General features: G+C 35.5%; 2 pseudogenes; both read right to left on the reverse strand.

Moving 5' to 3' along the window:
- Positions 1-5115: 5115 nt before the first annotated feature.
- LOC122468632 lies at positions 5116-5992 on the reverse strand (annotated as a pseudogene).
- A 10702-nt stretch (positions 5993-16694) lies between these two features.
- LOC122468695 lies at positions 16695-17607 on the reverse strand (annotated as a pseudogene).
- Positions 17608-20568: the final 2961 nt, after the last annotated feature.

A 20568-nucleotide genomic window follows, 5' to 3' on the forward strand; every position in this document is an offset into this window, starting at 1 on the left:
AAAACCTTAACATCTGTTTGTGATTAAAAACTCTTAATAATTAAGTATAGAAATAATTAATATCTCAAAATAATGAAGACTATATATGACAAGCCCAAAACTAACATCATACTCAATGATCAACAACTGGAAACTTTTCTTTATGATCAAGGATAAGACAAGAGTGCATACTCTCATTGCTCCTATTCAGTATTTTTACTGAAGTCCTTGTCTGAGTAATCAGACAAGAGACATAAATAAATGCATCCTAATTTGAAAAGGAGTAAAATTGTCTCTATATGAAAATGACATGTTTTTATTTACATAGAAAATCCTTAATACTCCACGAAAAAAAAACCTCTTAAGTGTAATCCATGATTTCAGTAATGGTGCTGCATACAAATCAATATACAACATTTAGTAGTACATCTCCACACTTATAACATTATCTGAAAAAAAGCAATAAATAAAAACATACAATTTACAAAAAAATAAAAATAAAATACTTAAAAGTAAACTTAACCAAAGGAGCAAAAGATCTTTACCTTGAAAACTACATTATACAGGTTGCAAAATTTAAGATAGATAGTGGATATATAACTCATTTTCAAGAATTGGAAAAAATTAATATTGTTAAAATGTCAATACTATCAAAAGCCATCTATAGATTCAATGAAATCCCTGTCAAGATTTTAATGGCACACTTTGCAGAATAGAAAAAATAATCTAAAAATTTATGTAGAGCACAAAATACCTGAAGTAGCCAAAGCTATCCTGAGAACAAAGATGAGGCACCATACTTCCTCATTTCAAGATATATTATAAATCATGCTAGTGAAGAGTATTGTCTTATTGTAAAAACAGACAAATAGATCAATGCAATAGAATTAAGAGCTCAGAAATAAACCCAAGTATATACCTTCACCTAATGATTGACAAAAGAGTCAAGAATACTCAATGGAAAAAGACAATACCTTCAACAAATGTTGGTGGGAACATTGGATATTCACATATATAAGAATAAAATTAAACTATCTTATACCACTCACCAAAATTAACATGTAAAGAATTAAAAATTAAATCTAAAACCTCATATCATGAAGCCCCTGAAGGAAAATACAGAAAAGTAAACCTCTTTAACTTGACTTTTAGATATGATATTTTTGGATGTAACACGTAAAGCTTAATGACTAAAAATTTTAAATATGAGATCATATCAAAGTAAAAGGCTTCTGCAAAACAACATGAATAAACACAAAGTTAAAAGCCAACCTACACAATATGAAATCTATTTTTTCATGCTGTATTTCTGATAAGGGTTGAGTATCCACCATATATGCAAAAAAATAACTTCATACAACTTAATTGCTAAATATATTTCAATTAAAAAATAAGCAAATTACCTGATTATAAATTTTTCCAAAGAATATATATTAATTACCAATGGATATATGAAAAGATAGCATCAGCAGTATTTAAGAATAGGGAAATTATAACCACCATGACATTTCACGTCAAACCTATTAGAAAGGTCATCATCAAAAGACAAGAAATGATAAAAAGTGGCATGAGTGTGAAAAGAGGGGAATTTTGGTGGGGTTTTAAGCTGGTAAAGACACTGTAAAATAATGTAGAGGAACTTCAACAAATTAAAAAATAATAGAAGTACCATGTGTTACAGTATTTCTGCTTCTGAGAATATACCCAGAGAAAATGAAAATGCTAATTTAAAAATGTATCTGCAACCCTATAATTATAGCAACATTATGCACAATATATAAGACATGGAAACAATGTAAATGTCCACGGATAGATGAATTGATAAAATTGTGTTGTGTATATATCTATTGAAATATTTTTCAGCCATAATATGATGATGAAATTCTTTCATTTGTTACAGCACAAATGGAATTTGAGGACATCATTTATGTAAAACAATTAAGAAAAACAAAGTAATATTGTATGACTTCCCTTGTATGTGAACCAATACACACACTCTTAGAAAAGAGATCAGACTCATATGAGGACTTTAAGAGACAAAACAGATGAACATAAGAGAAGGGAAACAAAAAAATATAAAAACAGGGAGGGAGACAAAACATGAGGCTCACAAATATGGGAACAAACAGAAGGTTACTGGAGAGGGTGTGGGAGGGGCGATGGGCTAAATGGGTAAGGGGCATTAAGGAATCTACTCCTGAAATCATTGTTGCACTATATGCTAATTTGGGTATAAATTTAAAAAAATAAAATAAAATAAAGAGATTAGATTTTTTTTCCAAATAAATATTAGGAATGCAATGTAATACATGACTGTAGTAAAAACTGTTGTACTGCTATGGCTATATATGAAAGTTAAGATGATAAAAAAGACAAAGAAAATTAAATGGGTGGATCCTAAGAATTCTCATCACAAGAAAAAAATAAGTCTCTTCTTTTGGTTTTTCTTTATTTCAATTTATACAAAAAGATAAATGTTAACTCAAATTTGTGGTAATTATTACACAATATGTATGACTGAAATAACTATGCTGTACTTTTTAAACTTGTACAGTGCTGAGTTTGAATTGCGTCTCAGTAAACCTGAGGGGGGAAAAATGATGATGAATGAAATAAAAATAAAATGTTCTCAACATGGAAAAAAAGAAAGAAAGAAAGAAAGACTTGCTAGTTCTTGCTAAATAGGTTCAATGGGCATAATTGCATCAATAAGTGGAGCAGTGTGAGGATTTGTGCAGTATCAAAACAACAAATATTTCAATGGGCAATGTTCTGGCAAAGAACTGATGCAGCCCTGAAGCAAAACTGTAAAGGTACATTGTTGACCAAAACAGGCAAAAACAAACTGTTTCAGGCGGTATTTACAAAGTAGTATAGGAAGAAAAAAAGCATGTTAACAGATGTATACTAAATACCAGGAGTTGTGCTAATTGTCTCCAGCAGAGATGATATATCAGGACAGAAGCTATAATTAGATTTATCCCTTGATTAATTTTCTGATAATACATAGTTATACTCTGAGATTCATCTGAGTCTGTACAGGCCAAACTAATGAATTACATGGGAATCTAGTAGTTATCACTAATTTGCATTTTTCATGTTTTGATGATGGTATTAATTTCTGCACTTCCCTCGGGGACGTAGTATTGTTTCTGTTTTACCATATGGGCTAAATTGGATAAAATGAAGCCTTTCACATTGTTCTTTTAACCATATCCTCATCCTATAGATTAAATATTGATCTAGTGATTCTCCTGGTTGTCAAGTATATTTATTCCAATTATACATTCAGTACTGAAGGAACAACAGGAAGTATAGGTCATGGCCCCAAGAACACCATAAGCCTTACTTTGACTTGCCAACCTTATTGGTATTTGAGGTCATTAGAAATCAGAATTATTTGGAACCAATGTTTAGTAATCTTGAAAGGGTTGAGACTTCATTTTTTTATGTATAGTCACTTCAGACCAAATGGGGAATGGTTGAATTAAGATAGCATTGAGCTCATATAAATTAATTTAGCTATATCTAGTGTCATATTTTCCCCTCTTTTGTGTAGTACCTAGAGAATATAGGGCAAGCATGTCCTCCTGGAGTCTATCAATATATAATAGCTAGATCTTACAATTTTTTTTGTTATATGTTTTTTTCTTGGATCAGAATGTGAACCCAACTTCTTAGGATGTGATTGGTCTGACCCTCTGGTCCATAGGCAACTCCTTCCACCCTATATCAGGGCTTACAGAGAAAATATGGATAGGCACCAGCATCCAGGATACACAGGGATCTGCTTTCCATTGTAAGAGGGTAGGGAATATTAGTGCCAAGTCAAAGTTCTAAGATAATCAATGAACAAGATTGGAGACTTTTAAGATATAAGAAAACATAGAAGGAAGAAGGAAGAAAACAGGAAGAATTGTCAGTTTCCACATATAGTACAGTGCATTTGTTTGTTTTAGTTGTTTGGAAAAAAGGGACAAGAAAAAAATGAAAAAATCTATACACAATGTTAAGTATTCCTTGGCAATCAGAGCATAGGTTTAACGTGATTAAAGGATGTTAACCCACAAAAGACATAAAAAATTGGGAATGCTTATATATATAAGGTCCATTGTAGACTTTTCTATAAATATACTGCAGACTCACCGAAGACAATTTGGTTAAGCAGACAGAATAAACAGATAATTCAGGATCTCTTTTTCCATGACAAAACATTAGAAACAAGAGCAAAGATGTGTGAAAAGTCCTCAATTTTGTTCAAAATCTATGTGGTTACCATAATTGACTAGGAGTTGTGAAGATTCACTGAAAGAAAGAAGCTGACATGAAATATATGAGAAAATATGTCCATCTATGATGATCCAGAATAAAAAAAAATACACATTAGTATGTGAGTATAATTGGATTTCTCATGGAAACAGAATCCCTCAAAATCCTGAAAATAATTCAACTAGGCATTACAGAAACCCAATTAACTCTTAACATTATTTTAAAAAGACAGTGTAGCGGCGCCTGGGTGGCTCAGTTGGTTGAGTGTCCAGCTTTGGATCAGGTCATGATTTCACGGTTCATGAGTTTGAGTCCCACAAATGGGCTCTGTGTTGACACCTCAGAGCCTGGATTTGGATTCTGTGTCTCTCTCTCCTTCTGCCTTTCCCCTGCTTGCACTCTATATTGAACATTGTATAAATTTAAAAATCCCAGTGTATGAAATCTTCACCTAAAATGACTCTAAAGTGACTGCATTAAGTTTTGGGTTTACCACATAGTGAAAGAAGCTTTGTTTGTTACCCAGATATAAGTCACAACATTCCTGATAACTTTAAATCAACCTATAGTGTCCTTATTCAAGAAAAGGTCATAACTGTAAGGTCATAAACTGTATTTAATCATAATGTAATTAAATATAGAATAATAATAACAATTTGAAACAGTTTTATTTAAAATCAAGGATTTGTGTGTTGCCCATGAATGTGTTATTCCAAAAATGTGCACATAAGTGTCACATTTTACAACTGATGAAAATAAAAGGAACACTAAAGAGATATTGGCAAAGCATGAAAGTAATTAAGCAAATTATTCTCTATACTTGGAAGAATTCTCTTTCCCCAACACCTTCATGAATAGTCTGGCCAATTATTCATTGCAGAGGCTATAGATGACAGGATTTAGTATAGGAGTAAGGATGGTGTAGAAAACAGAAACAATTTTATGCTGAGTGGGAGAACAGTCTGAAGTGGACATGTATATGAACAAATTTGCTCCATAGTACATTATGACCATCATGAGGTGAGAGGAACAGCTGGCAAAAGTTTGTGGGTATCCTCTCCAGAACCCATGCAAATGACAGACAGAATAACAAGCATAGGAAGCAATGATGATTGCTACAGGGAAAACAATCATTACGATACAACAGTAGAAAATAACTTCTTCAAATGTTGAAGTATCATTGCATGAGATGATTAGCATGGAAGGAAAATCACAGAAGTTGGCTATTTCCTTGAACCCACAATAGGAGAAGGAAAGTGTAGCTACAACATCAATGAGACCATCAGTAGAACCCAGGATCCAGAAAGACACAGTCATAAGTCCACAAATTTTAGAACTTATAAGATCAGTTTATCTTAGAGGGTGGCAAACGGCAATATAACGGTCATAAGCCATGACTGCCAACAGGAAATATTCACAACCTATTAATGATGCATAGAAGAAAATTTCTGTAACACCCTGCCACAGAAATGGACTTGCTGACAGATAGGTAGTTGAAAACCATCTTAGGTACAGTGATGCAGATGAGCATGAGGTCCATGAGGGACAGTTGGCTGACAAGGAAGTACATGGGTGTGTGGAGTTGGGTTTCCAGGTAGATGAGGAGAACCATGACACTGTTTTCCGTGAAGGCCACTGTGAAGATGCCCAACACCAAAGAGAAGAGGAAGATGTGGTTGGGGCTGTGACTGGAGATTCCTAGAATGATGATATCAGTATTAAATATCTGATAGTCCTGTGCCATGATGAATGTTTTTTTGATCTAATACAACAAAAAGTGACATTACTTCATTAATTTGATAAATATGTACCTAGGGCCTTACAAACCTTGTGATTGTGGTAAATTCTACAGGTCAATGATTAAGATGACTTCACCAGGATTAGGAAATTCAAAGTTCAAGAACTATAATATTGAAAAGAAATATGTCTGTTGGTATTGTCAGTCTGTAAAAGTGTTGAATATTTGCTAAGTTCAGTTTCTAAGGACCCTTTGTCGCCCTTTGAGAATTAAGCAAATAATATACATTTTTACATAATTTATAATGCATCTTCAAAAAGGAAACTTCCCCAAAGCTATTAGACAGTATGTGGAAATATCAAACGTCCTTTAAAGATAAGTTGATTTAAAAATTCAGCTTAAGTCAGCCTGTGGCAGAAAAAGTAACAGAGATATACAATATGAACATTTGCTCTCATGATACTAGGCACTTTTTTTTATCAGTGTTAACAAAACATTTACATTTATCTATTACTTTACAGTTTAGAGTGTTTCATTTGTATTTATAGAAAATATTCTGTCCAGTAGCTGATGAATTGAGAAAGATTTTAATTATACAAATATGGAAGCTTTGTACTTAGTAAAAACTTTGTACTAAAATAGCCCAGTGTGATAGGGTGACTTGTGTTTCACCAAAACATATGTCAAGTCTTCAACCCCAGCACCTCTGAATGTAAACTAATTTGAAAATAATTAGTTAAGATGAAATCATACTGGATGGAGTTGGGCAAACCCCAATTCAATATGACTGATGTCCTTATAAGAAGAAGGTCAAGTAAAGACAGACACAGGTAAAATTCATGATAATAGAGGCAGATATTGGAAGAATTGATAGGCACCTGGGTGGCTTAGTCAGTTAAGGGTCTGACCTTGGTTCAGGTCATGATTTCACAGTTTGTGAGTTTGAGCTCCACAATGGGCTCTGTGCTGACAGCTTAGAGCCTGGAGCCTGGATTAGATTGTGTTTCCATCTCTCTCTGCTCCTCTCCCACTTTCTCTCTCTCTCTCTCTGTCAAAAATAAACTTATTTTTTTTAATAATACAAGCATTATATGAAAAAAATCATGGACTTTTAACAAACTGCTCCCATCTGTGAGCTGAAGCAAATAACTTAACTACTGCCACAATTCTTATATCCTTACAAATAGGGTACTACTATTTTCCTCAAAATAATATTGTACAGATGAAATGAAAGAATGATATAAAATGTTTAGGACAAAAATCATATAAGAAATGAAACCAATTATCTCTGTAGCTTCATGTTCAGCAGAAAATTTGACATTAATTTCCAAATATTCTTACCTGATTGTTTATACTGTCTCTTAGTATGAGTCTAAGTAGTATATAATTCCAATGAAATAGTACATTACTGCAAAGGAAAACTACATATTGCATGTTTTTTTGTGTTTCCACAATAAAAAATAAAAGAAGCACCTAATACACAATTGGAAATTTTGTCATTATTCATAAATGAATGGAAAGATATACTAATGAAGTATAAACAAGATGCACATTTAAGGATAGTTACTCATAGTAATCATGAGAGGGATCAAAGTCTTCATATCACCATGTATTTAAATACAATTTTTCAGTTTATTATATTATTTAGCCTCCCAGAAAAAACATCAGTATTCTAATTATAGGGCTATGGTGTATCCATTAATATTAATATGTATATAGTTCTGAGAATATAACTATCTTCTTAAAGATTTTAACCTGAAAATTATGAGTGTATTTTCAATTAAATTCTAGAAACACTCATAAGACCTTGTGTCATACCTGCTGTTAATTGTTTTATTGAAATCTCACCCTCTGTAATTTCGCAGGAAGACAAAAAGCAGCAGTATAAATAAAAACACTTTTTTTAAAAAAATACTTACCCTGGGTAGATAATTGCATCTCCTTCCTTAAGTACTAGAGGAGTACTGAAACTTCTGCTCCCCATCACTTACATAACAGTAAGAGAAAAAACATACTAAATTGGAACTGTGGCAAGCACATGTCTAAACTCACTGACACTTACAAATATTGCACGTGTCAGGTATTCTTATCGATAATTTTTTTTGTTTAATTTCTTCAATAATAAAACTACTTAAGTAAATTGCCCAAAGTAATGGTTTTGAAAAGTAGGAGACAAGATATTCCAATGTTAACATCAGCTCCATTTTTCTGCTTTATTACGGTATAATTATCCAGTAAAAATTGCATATATTTAAGATATTCACCTTGATATTTTGATATATGTATACATTGTGAAATGGCATTCAAAATAAGTTAATATAACTAGCACCTCTAATAATATTATTCCTGTGTAGGGAGAACACTTGATATCTACACTTTTAGTAAATTTTAAGTATATAATACAGTTGTGTTAACCAACTTTGGTCACCATGCTATACATTAGAGATCCAGAAATTATAAAATGTTGCAACTTTACTCTCCCTTGCTTCCTGTCTTCCAATATAATACAAGATGTGAGTCTCTTAACTTGGGAAGAATTGACATTTTTTAATATCTTGAAGTTCCCTACATACTTCTCAATCTATCAATATTTTCCTCCATGTGTTTTACCACCCACAAAATTGCTGTTTTTAAAGTTACTCACTTTGTTAGATAGAAAAGCTCCTGAATGTTTTACATTTGATTGTTCTTTTGTATTTATTTTATTTTTATTTTTTTTATTTTTTATTTTTAAATTTTTTTTCTTTTTGTATTTTTCTATTACTTTTTCTTTGTTTTTGCTGAAACATAGAGATATATTGAGTGTTTTATGTTTGTTGATCTTTTTTTTTCTTAAAATTCAAGTTAGTTAGCATAGAGTGTAGTTTTGGCTTGAGTAGAACCAACCCAGTGATTCATCTCTTACATATGACAGCCAGTGCCCATCCCAAAAACTGTCCTTAGTTTGCTAACCCAAAAGGTCTTAGAGTACACTTGTGATGAGCACAGGGTGCTGTATGTAAGTGTTGAATCACTAAATTGTACACCTGAAAATATTACACTTTATGTTAATGGAATTTAAATATTTTTTAAAAGAAAATAAGGTCCTGGAAATACCACCACAAGAGGATTTGGTGATTGTGCTCAAATTTGGGATGGATTAACGGGGGGTGCTCTGGGTTATGGGCATTTGAATACCTGGGGATCCCTATGTTGGGAACAGAACAATCACTCTAAACAGAATCAACCCACTGTACTGGAAATATGGGATGAATACCATGGGGTTGTGTAGTCATTCTGATATATTAAGGGAATATGACTTGTTTGGCACTGATTGATTGTAACACCTGTGTATTTATTGGATACCATCAAATGAAACCTCTTGGCTGTATGACACAAATCTTTGGCTGAGACTCCCATCTGGATAGTTGAGCCATTGGATATTTTGCTCTCCCTGGGGGGAGGTGAGAATCTGACTCACAGAAACAATGCTGCAAATATCTCTCTTCTCATGGTCAAATGGACCCATTCTTTAACTGGTATGATCATTCACCAGTTTAAGTACATTTCATACACTTGTGTTTTAGTGGTCCAATAAAGCCTATGCAATTAGAATTACATTATTTCCATTGAAAGAAATATGACTGCAACAGAGTTATAAATATTTTATACTTACTATTACATAATAATATGCTTTCTTAGAAAACAATAAGTTTATATCCTGAATTTCAATATAAAACCTATAATCATTAATAAAATTTACAAGTATCCATGCCTAATTTATGACCACTGGTAATTTTTCAATTCCTTTGGATCTGAAGAGTAAAGTTGTTTCTTTTTTGAATTGATACATGGAGATTAGGTGAGTCTTTACCACTTGAAGGGGTGCCTAGGTGAATATATCAGCTAAGCATCCAAATCTTGCTTTCAGGACAGTTCATGATCTCAGTATTACTGAGTTTCCAGTCCTGAACTGAGTTCTGTGTTGACTGGTGGAGTCTGCTTTAAATTTCCTCTTTAGCTTTTTCTCTTTGCCCTTCCCCTCTCACACAGGCATGAGAGCTCTCTCTCTCTCTCAAAAATAAATCAATAAATATTTTAAAAAATTTAAGAAAAGGAGTTTGGATCTGGAATGTTAAATAAAAATTTCATATTTGTGATGAAGAAAATAGAAAGTGTGATTTAAAAACTTCATCTTCTTTCTTTTTTTTTTAAAAAAAATAATGTTTATTCATTTTTGAGAGACAGAGAAAGAGAAGGGAAACAAAGTATGAGCAGGGAAAGGACAGAGAGAGGGAGACACAGAATATGAAGCAAGCCCCAGTCTCTGAGCTGTCAGCACAGAGCCTGACATGGGGCTTGAACTCACGAACTGTGAGATTATGACCTGAGTCAAAGTTGGGCGCTCAAAAAACTGAGCCACCCAGGCACCCCCAAAATCATCATGTTATTTCAAGTACTACATTGCTTTATTCTTCAAGCCTGGAAAAATGAAAATGAAGAATAAAAATAAAATAGAAAACACTAAGTAAATGTAAAAAGCCCAGTGCACCAAATCTTAATCAAAGTGACTCCAAGTGACTGAATACATATTTCGGTTTCCAACACAGAAAAAAGAATATTTGTTACCTGGACATATGTCACAAAATTCCTGATACCTTTTAAACAAACTATAATGTCCTTATTCAAGAAAATGCCATAAATGTACTAATAAGTTAAATACAAAATAATAATAAATATTTATAATTTTCTTTAAATTAAAGAATTGAGAAAACAACCAGAAGACTAGCAGAACGGAGTCTCCGGAGCCAAGCGCAGATGAGGGGCCCACGGAAGAGGGTAGGAAGTGCTGAGAGGAGGTGCATGCTGCAAGAACTGGCAGGAGGGAGCCGGGGCAGAGGGGCAGCCCGCCAGCCAAGCAGAGCCCCTATCTGGCTTGCAGAAGCGGAGGGGCCGGACAGAGTGTGTTCAGACAGCAAGTGCGACTTAACATCTGGGAGGTCGTAAGTTAACAGCTCTGCTGGGAAAGCGGGAAGGCTGGATGACAAAGGGAGGGAGAGCTGCTGAGCCCAGGGGGCAGAGCTCAGTTTGGCAGGGAACAAAGGCGCTCCCCAGCACCATCTCCCTTGCCCATCCCCCAGCCCAAATCCCAAAGGGAACCAGTTCCTGCCAGGGAACTTGCTCACTCTGTGCAAACACCCAATGCTGTGCTTCTGCAGAGCCACCCCTCTGGCAGCGGGTCTGCCACAGGGCCCCTCCTGAAGTGGATCACCTAAGAAGAAGCAAGCTAAGCCTGCCCCTCCTGCGCCCATGCACCTTGCCTACCCACCGCAGCTAATATGCCAGATCCCCAGCACCACAAGCCTGGCAGTGTGCAAGTAGCCCAGAGGGGCCACGCCACCCCACAGTGAATCCCGCCCCTAGGAGAGGGGAAGAGAAGGCACACACCAGTCTGACTGTGGCCCCAGCAGTGGGATGGGGGCAGACATCAGGTCTGACTGCGGCTCCGCCCACCAACTCCAGTTATACACCACAGCACAGGGGAAGTGCCCTGCAGGTCCTCACCACTCCAGGGACTATCCAAAATGACGAAATGGAAGAATTCCCCTCAAAAGAATCTCCAGGAAATAACAACAGCTAATGAATTGATCAAAAAGGATTTAAATAATATAACAGAAAGTGAATTTAGAATAATAGTCATAAAATTAATCACTGGGCTTGAAAACAGTATAGAGGACAGCAGAGAATCTCTTGCTACAGAGATCAAGGGACTAAAGAACAATCAGGAGGAGCTGAAAAACGTTTAAAACAAAGTGCAAAACAAAATGGAAACGATGATGCCTCGGATTGAAGAGGCAGAGGAGAGAATAGGTGAACTAGAAGATAAAATTATGGAAAAAGAGGAAGCTGAGAAAAAGAGAGATAAAAAAAATCCAGGAGTATGAGGGGAAAATTAGAGAACTAAGTGATACACTAAAAAGAAATAATATACGCATAATTGGTATCCCAGAGGAGGAAGAGAGAGGGAAAGGTGCTGAAGATGTACTTGAAGAAATAATAGCTGAGAACTTCCCTGAACTGGGGAAGGAAAAAGGCATTGAAATCCAAGAGGCACAGAGAACTCCCTTCAGACGTAACTTGAATCGATCTTCTGCACTGCATATCATAGTGAAACTGGCAAAATACAAGGATAAAGAGAAAATTCTGAAAGCAGCAAGGGGTAAACGTACCCTCACATATAAAGGGAGACCTATAAGACTCGTGACTGATCTCTCTTTTGAAACTTGGCAGGCCGTAAAGGATTGGCACGAGATCTTCAATGTGCTGAACAGAAAAAATATGCAGCCAAGAATCCTTTATCCAGCAAGTCTGTCATTTAGAATAGAAGGAGAGATAAAGGTCTTCCCAAACAAACAAAAACTGAAGGAATTCGTCACCACTAAACCAGCCCTACAAGAGATCCTAAGGGGGATACTGTGAGACAAAGTACCAGAGACATCACTACAAGCATAAATCATACAAACATCACAATGACTCTAAACCCGTATCTTTCTATAATAACACTGAATGTAAATGGATTAAATGCGCCAACCAAAAGACATAGGGTATCAGAATGGATAAAAAAACAAGACCCATCTATTTGCTGTCTACAAGAGACTCATTTTAGATCTGAGGACACCTTTAGATTGAGAGTGAGGGGATGGAGAACTATTTATCATGCTACTGGAAGTCAAAAGAAAGCTGGAGTAGCCATACTTATATCAGACAAACTAGACTTTAAATTAAAGGCTGTAACAAGAGATGAAGAAGGACATTATATAATAATTACAGGGTCTATCCATCAGGAAGAGCTAACAATTATAAATGTCTATGCACCAAATACAGGACCCCCAAATATATAAAAGAATTACTCATAAACATAAGCAACCTTATTGATAAGAATGTGGTAATTGCAGGGGACTTTAACACTCCACTTACAGAAATGGATAGATCATCTAGACACACGGTCAATAAAGAAACAAGGGCCCTGAATGGTACATTGGATCAGATGGACTTGACAGATATATTTAGAACTCTGCATCCCAAAGCAACAGAATATACTTTCTTCTCGAGTGCACATGGAACATTCTCCAAGATAGATCACATACTGGGTCACAAAACAGCCCTTCATAAGTATACAAGAATTGAAATTATACCATGCATACTTTCAGACCACAATGCTATGAAGCTTGAAATCAACCACAGGAAAAAGTCTGGAAAACCTCCAAAAGCATGGAGGTTAAAGAACACCCTACTAAAGAATGAGTGGGTCAACCAGGCAATTAGAGAAGAAATTAAAAAATATATGGAAACAAACAAAAATGAAAATACAACAATCCAAATGCTTTGGGATGCAGCAAAGGCAGTCCTGAGAGGAAAATACATTGCAATCCAGGCCTATCTCAAGAAACAAGAAAAATCCCAAATACAAAATCTAACAGCACACCTAAAGGAAATAGAAGCAGAACAGCAAAGGTAGCCTCAACCCAGCAGAAGAGAAATAAAAATCAGAGCAGAAATAAACAATATAGAATCTAAAAAAACTGTAGAGCAGATCAACGAAACCAAGAGTTGGTTTTTTGAAAAAATAAACAAAATTGACAAACCTCTAGCCAGGCTTCTCAAAAAGAAAAGGGAGATGACCCAAATAGATAAAATCATGAATGAAAATGGAATTATTACAACCAATCCCTCAGAGATACAAACAATTATCAGGGAATACTATGAAAAATTATATGCCAACAAACTGGACAACCTGGAAGAAATGGATAATTTTTAAACACCCACACTCTTCCAAAACTCAATCAGGAGGAAATAGAAAGCTTGAACAGACCCATAACAAGTGAAGACATTGAATGGGTTATCAAAAATCTCCCAACAAATAAGAGTCCAGGACCAGATGGCTTCCCAGGGGAATTCTACCAGACATTTAAAGCAGAGATAATACCTATCCTTCTCAAGCTATTCCAAAAAATAGAAAGGGAAGGAAAACTTCCAGACTCATTCTATGAAGCCAGTATTACTTTGATTCCTAAACCAGACAGAGACCCAGTAAAAAAAGAGAACTACAGGCCAATATCCCTGATGAATATGGATGCAAAAATTCTCAATAAGATACTAGCAAATCGAATTCAACAGCATATAAAAAGAATTATTCACCATGATCAAGTGGGATTCATTCCTGGGATGCAGGGCTGGTTCAACATTCGCAAATCAATCAACGTAATGCACACATTAATAAAAGAAAAGATAAGAACCATATGATCCTGTCAATCGATGCAGAAAAGGCCTTTGACAAAATCCAGCACCCTTTCTTAATAAAAACCCTTGAGAAAGTCGGGATAGAAGGAACATACTTAAACATCATAAAAGCCATTTATGAAAAGCCCACAGCTAACATCATCCTCAACAGGGAAAAACAGAGCTTTTTTCCTGAGATCAGGAACACGACAGGGATGTCCACCCTCACCACTGTTGTTTAACATAGTGTTGGAAGTTCTAGCATCAGCAATCAGACAACAAAAGGAAATCAAAGGCATCAAAATTGGCAAAGATGAAGTCAAGCTTTTGTTTTTTGCAGATGACATGATATTATACATGGAAAATCCGATAGACTCCACCAAAAGTCTGCTAGAACTGATACATGAATTCAGCAAAGTTGCAGGATACAAAATCAATGTACAGAAATCATTTGCATTCTTATACACTAACAATGAAGCAACAGAAAGACAAATAAAGAAACTGATCCCATTCACAATTGCACCAAGAAGCATAAAATACCTAGGAATAAATCTAACCAAAGATGTAAAAGATCTGTATGCTGAAAACTATAGAAAGCTTATGAAGTAATTGAAGAAGATATAAAGAAATGGAAAGACATTCCCTGCTCATGGATTGGAAGAATAAATATTGTCAAAATGTCAATACTACCCAAAGCTATCTACACATTCAATGCAATCCCAATCAAAATTGCACCAGCATTCTTCTCGAAACTAGAACAAGCAATCCTAAAATTCATATGGAACCACAAAAGGCCCCGAATAGCCAAAGTAATTTTGAAGAAGACCAAAGCAGGAGGCATCACAATCCCAGACTTTAGCCTCTACTACAAAGCTGTCATCATCAAGACAGCATGGTATTGGCACAAAAACAGACATACAGACCAATGGAATAGAATAGAAACCCCAGAACTAGACCCACAAACGTATGGCCAACTCATCTTTGACAAAGCAGGAAAGAACATCCAATGGAAAAAAGACAGTCTCTTTAACAAATGGTGCTGGGAGAACTGGACAGCAACATGCAGAAGGTTGAAACTAGACCACTTTCTCACACCATTCGCAATAATAAGCTCAAAATGGATAAAGGACCTGAATGTGAGACAGGAAACCATCAAAACCTTAGAGGAGAAAGCAGGAAAAGACCTCTCTGACCTCAGCCGTAGCAATCTGTTACTCAACACATCCCCAAAGGCAAGGGAATTAAAAGCAAAAGTGAATTACTGGGACCTTATGAAGATAAAAAGCTTCTGCACAGCAAAGGAAACAACCAACAAAACTAAAAGGCAACCAACGGAATGGGAAAAGATATTTGCAAATGACATATCAGACAAAATGCTAGTATCCAAAATCTATAAAGAGCTCACCAAACTCCACACATGAAAAACAAATAACCCAGTGAAGAAATGGGCAGAAAACATGAATAGACACTTCTCTAAAGAAGACATCCCGATGGCCAACAGGCAGATAAAAAGATGCTCAACGTCGCTCCTTATCAGGGAAATACAAATCAAAGCCACAGTCAGATATCACCTCACGCCAGTCAGAGTGGCCAAAATGAACAAATCAGGAGAATGTAGATGCTGGAGAGGATGTGGAGAAACGGGAACCCTCTTGCACTGTTGCTGGGAATGCAAATTGGTGCAGCCGCTCTGGAAAGCAGTGTGGAGGTTCCTCAGAAAATTAAAAATAGACCTACCCTATGACCCAGCAATAGCACTGCTAGGAATTTATCCAAGGGATACAGGAGTACGGATGCATAGGGCCACTTGACCCCAATGTTCATAGCAGCACTCTCAACAATAGCCAAATTATGGAAAGAGCCTAAATATCCATCAACTGATGAATGGATAAAGAAATTCTGGTCTATATACACAATGGAGTACTACATGGCAATGAGAAAGAATGAAATATGGCCCTTCGTAGCAACGTGGATGGAACTGGAGAGTGTGATGCTAAGTGAAATAAGCCATACAGAGAAAGACAGATACCATATGGTTTCACTCTTATGTGGATCCTGAGAAACTTAACAGCAACCCATGGAGGAGGGGAAGGAAAAAAAAAGAGGTTGGAGTGGGAGAGAGCAAAAGCATAAGAGACTCTTAAAGACAGAGAACAAACTGAGGGTTGATGGGGGGTGGGAGGGAGGGGAGGGTGGGTGATGGGTATTGAGGAGGGCACCTTTTGGCATGAGCACTGGGTGTTGTATGGAAACCAATTTGACAATAAATTTCATATATTGAAAAAAAATAAATTAAAGAATTGAAATAATAAACAAACAAACAATTAAATTGTGTGGTTGGCCAGGAAAATGACATTCCAAAAACGTGTATGTGTCAATTTTTAGAGCTGAATGCAAAGAAGAGGGACACTAAGGAGATTCTTTCAAAGCATTAAAATAATTCAGCAATTTATTCTCCAGACATGCCCTTCCCCACATCTTCATGAATACTCTGGCCATTTGTTGTGGAGTCTATAGATAAGGGGATTTGGCATGGACATAAGGATGGTGTAGAAAACAGAGATCATTTTATCTTGGATGGGAGAACGATCTGAAGTGGGCAGCATGTATATGAACAATACTGTTCCATAGTACATTCCCACCACCCTGAGGTTAGAGGAACAGGTGGCAAAAACCTTTTCAGCGACCATCTCCAGAACCCATGCAAATGACAGCCAGCATGACACAAGCATAGGAAGCAATGATGGTTGTTACAGGGATAATAATCCTTACAATACAGCGGTAGAAAAGAACTTCTTCAAATGTTGAGATATCATTGCGTGAGACGATTAGCATGGAAGGGAAATCACAGAAGTTGGCTATTTCCCTGAACCCACAATAGGAGAAGGAAAATGATACAATCAGTAGAGCCCAGGATCCAAGAAGATGTGGCCATAAGTCCACAAATTTTAGGGCTCAGAGATTGAAATATCTTAGAAGATGGCAAATGGCAACATAATGGTCCTAAGACATGATTGCCAACAGGAAACATTCACAACCTATTAGTGATGCATAGAAGAAAATTTGTGTGGCACACGCTGCCACAGTAATGGACTTGCTGCCAGACAAGTAGTTGAAGGCCATCTTGGGTACAGTAGTGCAGATGAGTATGAGATCCATGAGGGACAGTTGCCTGAGGAGGAAGTACATGGGGGTGTGGAACTGGGTGTCCAGGTAGATAAGGAGAACCATGACAGTGTTTCCCGTGAAGACCACCATGAAGATACCGAAGACCAAAGAAAAGAGCAAGATGTGCATAGGGCTTTGATCAACGATTCCCAAAAGGATGAAATCAGAGGTAAAATCTGATTGTCCCATGCCATGATGAATGTGTTCTTTATCTATTACAACAAAAATTGATGCTAATTAATTAATCTGGCAAACATGTACCCAGTGCCTTACAAAAGCTTGTGATTGTGGTAATTCTACAGGTGAATGATTATGATGATATCACCAGGATTAGGAATTTCAAAGATTAAAATGTATAATATCAGAAAAAATATTTTCTGTTAGTACTGTCTAGTTTATAAAAGTGTGAAACATTTAAGTTCATCTTCTAACTATCCTTTGTCTTCCTTGGAAAATTAAGATAATAGTATACATTTTATATAATTGATAATGTTTCTTAGAAAAAGAAACTTCCCCTAAAAAAATCAGACAGTGTGTGGTAATATTAGAAGTCCTTTACAGATATGTTGATAGAGAAATTAAGCTTAAGTCAGCATGTGGAAGAAAAATATATTAGAGATAAAGAATACAATATGTACCTTTGCCCTCAAGATGCTAGAAATTTTTTTTTCTATCAGTGTTAACAAAACCTTTACATTTGTCAATTTCTTTACAGTTTAATGTTTATTTATTTTTGAGAGAGAGAGAGAGAGAGAAATAGAGATAGCACAATCATAGAAGGAGCAGAGAGAGAGGGAGACACAGAATCTGAAGCAGGCTCCAGGCTCCAAGCTTTCAGCCAGAGCCCCATACGGGACTCGAACTCATGAGCTGTGAGATCATGACCTTAGCTGAAGTCAGACACTCCACTGACTGAGCCACCCAGGTGCCCCAATTTCTTTACAGTTTAGAGTGTTTCATTTGTACTTACAGAAAATATTCTATACACCAAGTGGATGAGATGAGAAAATATTTTAATTATACAAATATAAAACTGTTGTACAATTTTTCTTTAGCTCAATGTGATATCCCTCCAAAAGGGATATGTTGAGTCCTCAACCCCAGCATCTCCAAAAGTAAACTACTTTCAAAATAATAAAGATGAGATCAGATGAGATCATACTGAATGTTTTCTGCAAATACCACTCCAATAGGACTAGTATCTTTATAAGAAGATAGCCATGTGAAGACAGAGACAAAAGTGGAATGCATGATAATAGAGGCAGAGATTGAAGTGATACATCTACATACCAAGGAATTTCAATTATTGTTGGTCCTCACCAGAAGCTAGGAGAGAGGTTTGACTTCTTTCTTACAAGCCCCAGAAGTAACCACCCCTGCCAATATCTTCAATTTTTACTTGTAGTAGTCTCCATTACTGTAAGATAATATCTTTGTGTCATTTTAAGACAACCACCATGTGGTACCTTGTTATGCTTTTCTAGGAAACCAATATATCCAAAATGTCCTCTAAATAATTACTACATACAAAAACAGAAATTCACAGAAACTCAATGTCCAAACATTCAAACAATGTTTCTGAAGTTCTGTCTATGTGTTGGGCACCGGGAGTAAAGCAGCAATCACAACAGGCACAAAAACAAAACAAAACAAAACAAAAAACAACAACAAAGAAACTTACCCTTACCAATAGAGACAAAAACAAACAAACAACAAAAACAAAAAAGACACCACTATGAAGGTGTGGAAACATAATTGAAATGGAGTGTTCCATTTTGAAGAGAGTACTCAGGGGGACCTCACTTATCTGGTGGTATTTGGCTAAATGATAGGGGGAAGTTAAAAAAAAGACAGCACATAATAATAAAGAACAATCCATGCATAAATTCCACAAAGTGGAACATAAGTGAAAAATTTACATATATACAAGATTTTAGAAAAACAGATATTGCTAAGTTAATGTTTCATGTTCACTGTAGCATTTAAAATTTATTTTTGATGTGATTATTTATGTATGATAAAAGTTTGTATATGAAGCAGGTCATTGCAGGTAATAAAAACAATGTCATAAACAAAAAGACTAGCCTGATGAATATAACAATTAACATGAATATACTTTTATTAATCCATGCATCACATTTTTTGAAGAGGTAAAAAACCCAAACCAAACCAAACCAAACCAAAACAACAACAACAGCAAAAACTTATGTAGCAAGGAAAAATGTAGCTGAGAGGAAGCTAGAACCTTGAATCCAGCCTCATGAGTTTGAATTTATTTTTCATTTTTTAAAAGAGGGTATGTAGTTCTTTAAGTTGTAATCATGTATACAAATTGTGAATGATGCTGTGAGTAAGAAAGAGAAAAACCTAAAAATATTTTAAAATTTCAATGCATGAATGATCACGACCTACAAATACTAATCTACCAGAATGACTTCTCTGTATTTCGATCTCATTAAGTCTCAAAGAAGAGTGACTTGATTCCGTGACAGTGAATTTCTGTGTATGTGTCCATAACAAGTTCAACCCATAAATCATGGAAACCATTCCCAGATATTGAGAAAAGAATCACTGAACGAATTAATTGATATATACACTGACTGGCCAGGATTTGACCAGAAAAATTAAGCAAAACAGTATGCGAAATGATGCCAGGCTACATATTGATGTAATCAATTCTGGATGCTAAACTAATACTCGTTTGTAGAGGAATGGTCAGAAAAAAAATAGATGAGAACAGGAAAAAAATTTCATGAGCAAAAATTTCCATAGTAACCCTTTTTCCAATAGCAAAATACAGCCTTAAAGTACATTAATTCCTGTTTTAAGAGCATAGCTAGCTATACTGTAATTAATGAGCCTCAATAATGAAATGTTGAATTAACAGATCACAGTTAACTCACAAATTCTATGATATGAAATTTAAATACAGATGATACATTATTTAAGAAATAGAGCAGTATCGAAATAATGGTTATTATTATAACCAAACCAGGAGGTTATATAATTAGAGAGTGTCAGACTGATTTCCAAAAAAACATTGGTAATGTTATTGCAAAGCCTTTACAAAAGTGCTTTATGTATAATAAATTTGTTGTTAAATTTGAAGTTATATGAACCTATTTAAAAATACATGGGGCGCCTGGGTGGCGCAG

The sequence above is a fragment of the Prionailurus bengalensis genome, chromosome A1, assembly GCF_016509475.1.
Source record: "Prionailurus bengalensis isolate Pbe53 chromosome A1, Fcat_Pben_1.1_paternal_pri, whole genome shotgun sequence".
Classification (NCBI taxonomy): domain Eukaryota; kingdom Metazoa; phylum Chordata; class Mammalia; order Carnivora; family Felidae; genus Prionailurus; species Prionailurus bengalensis.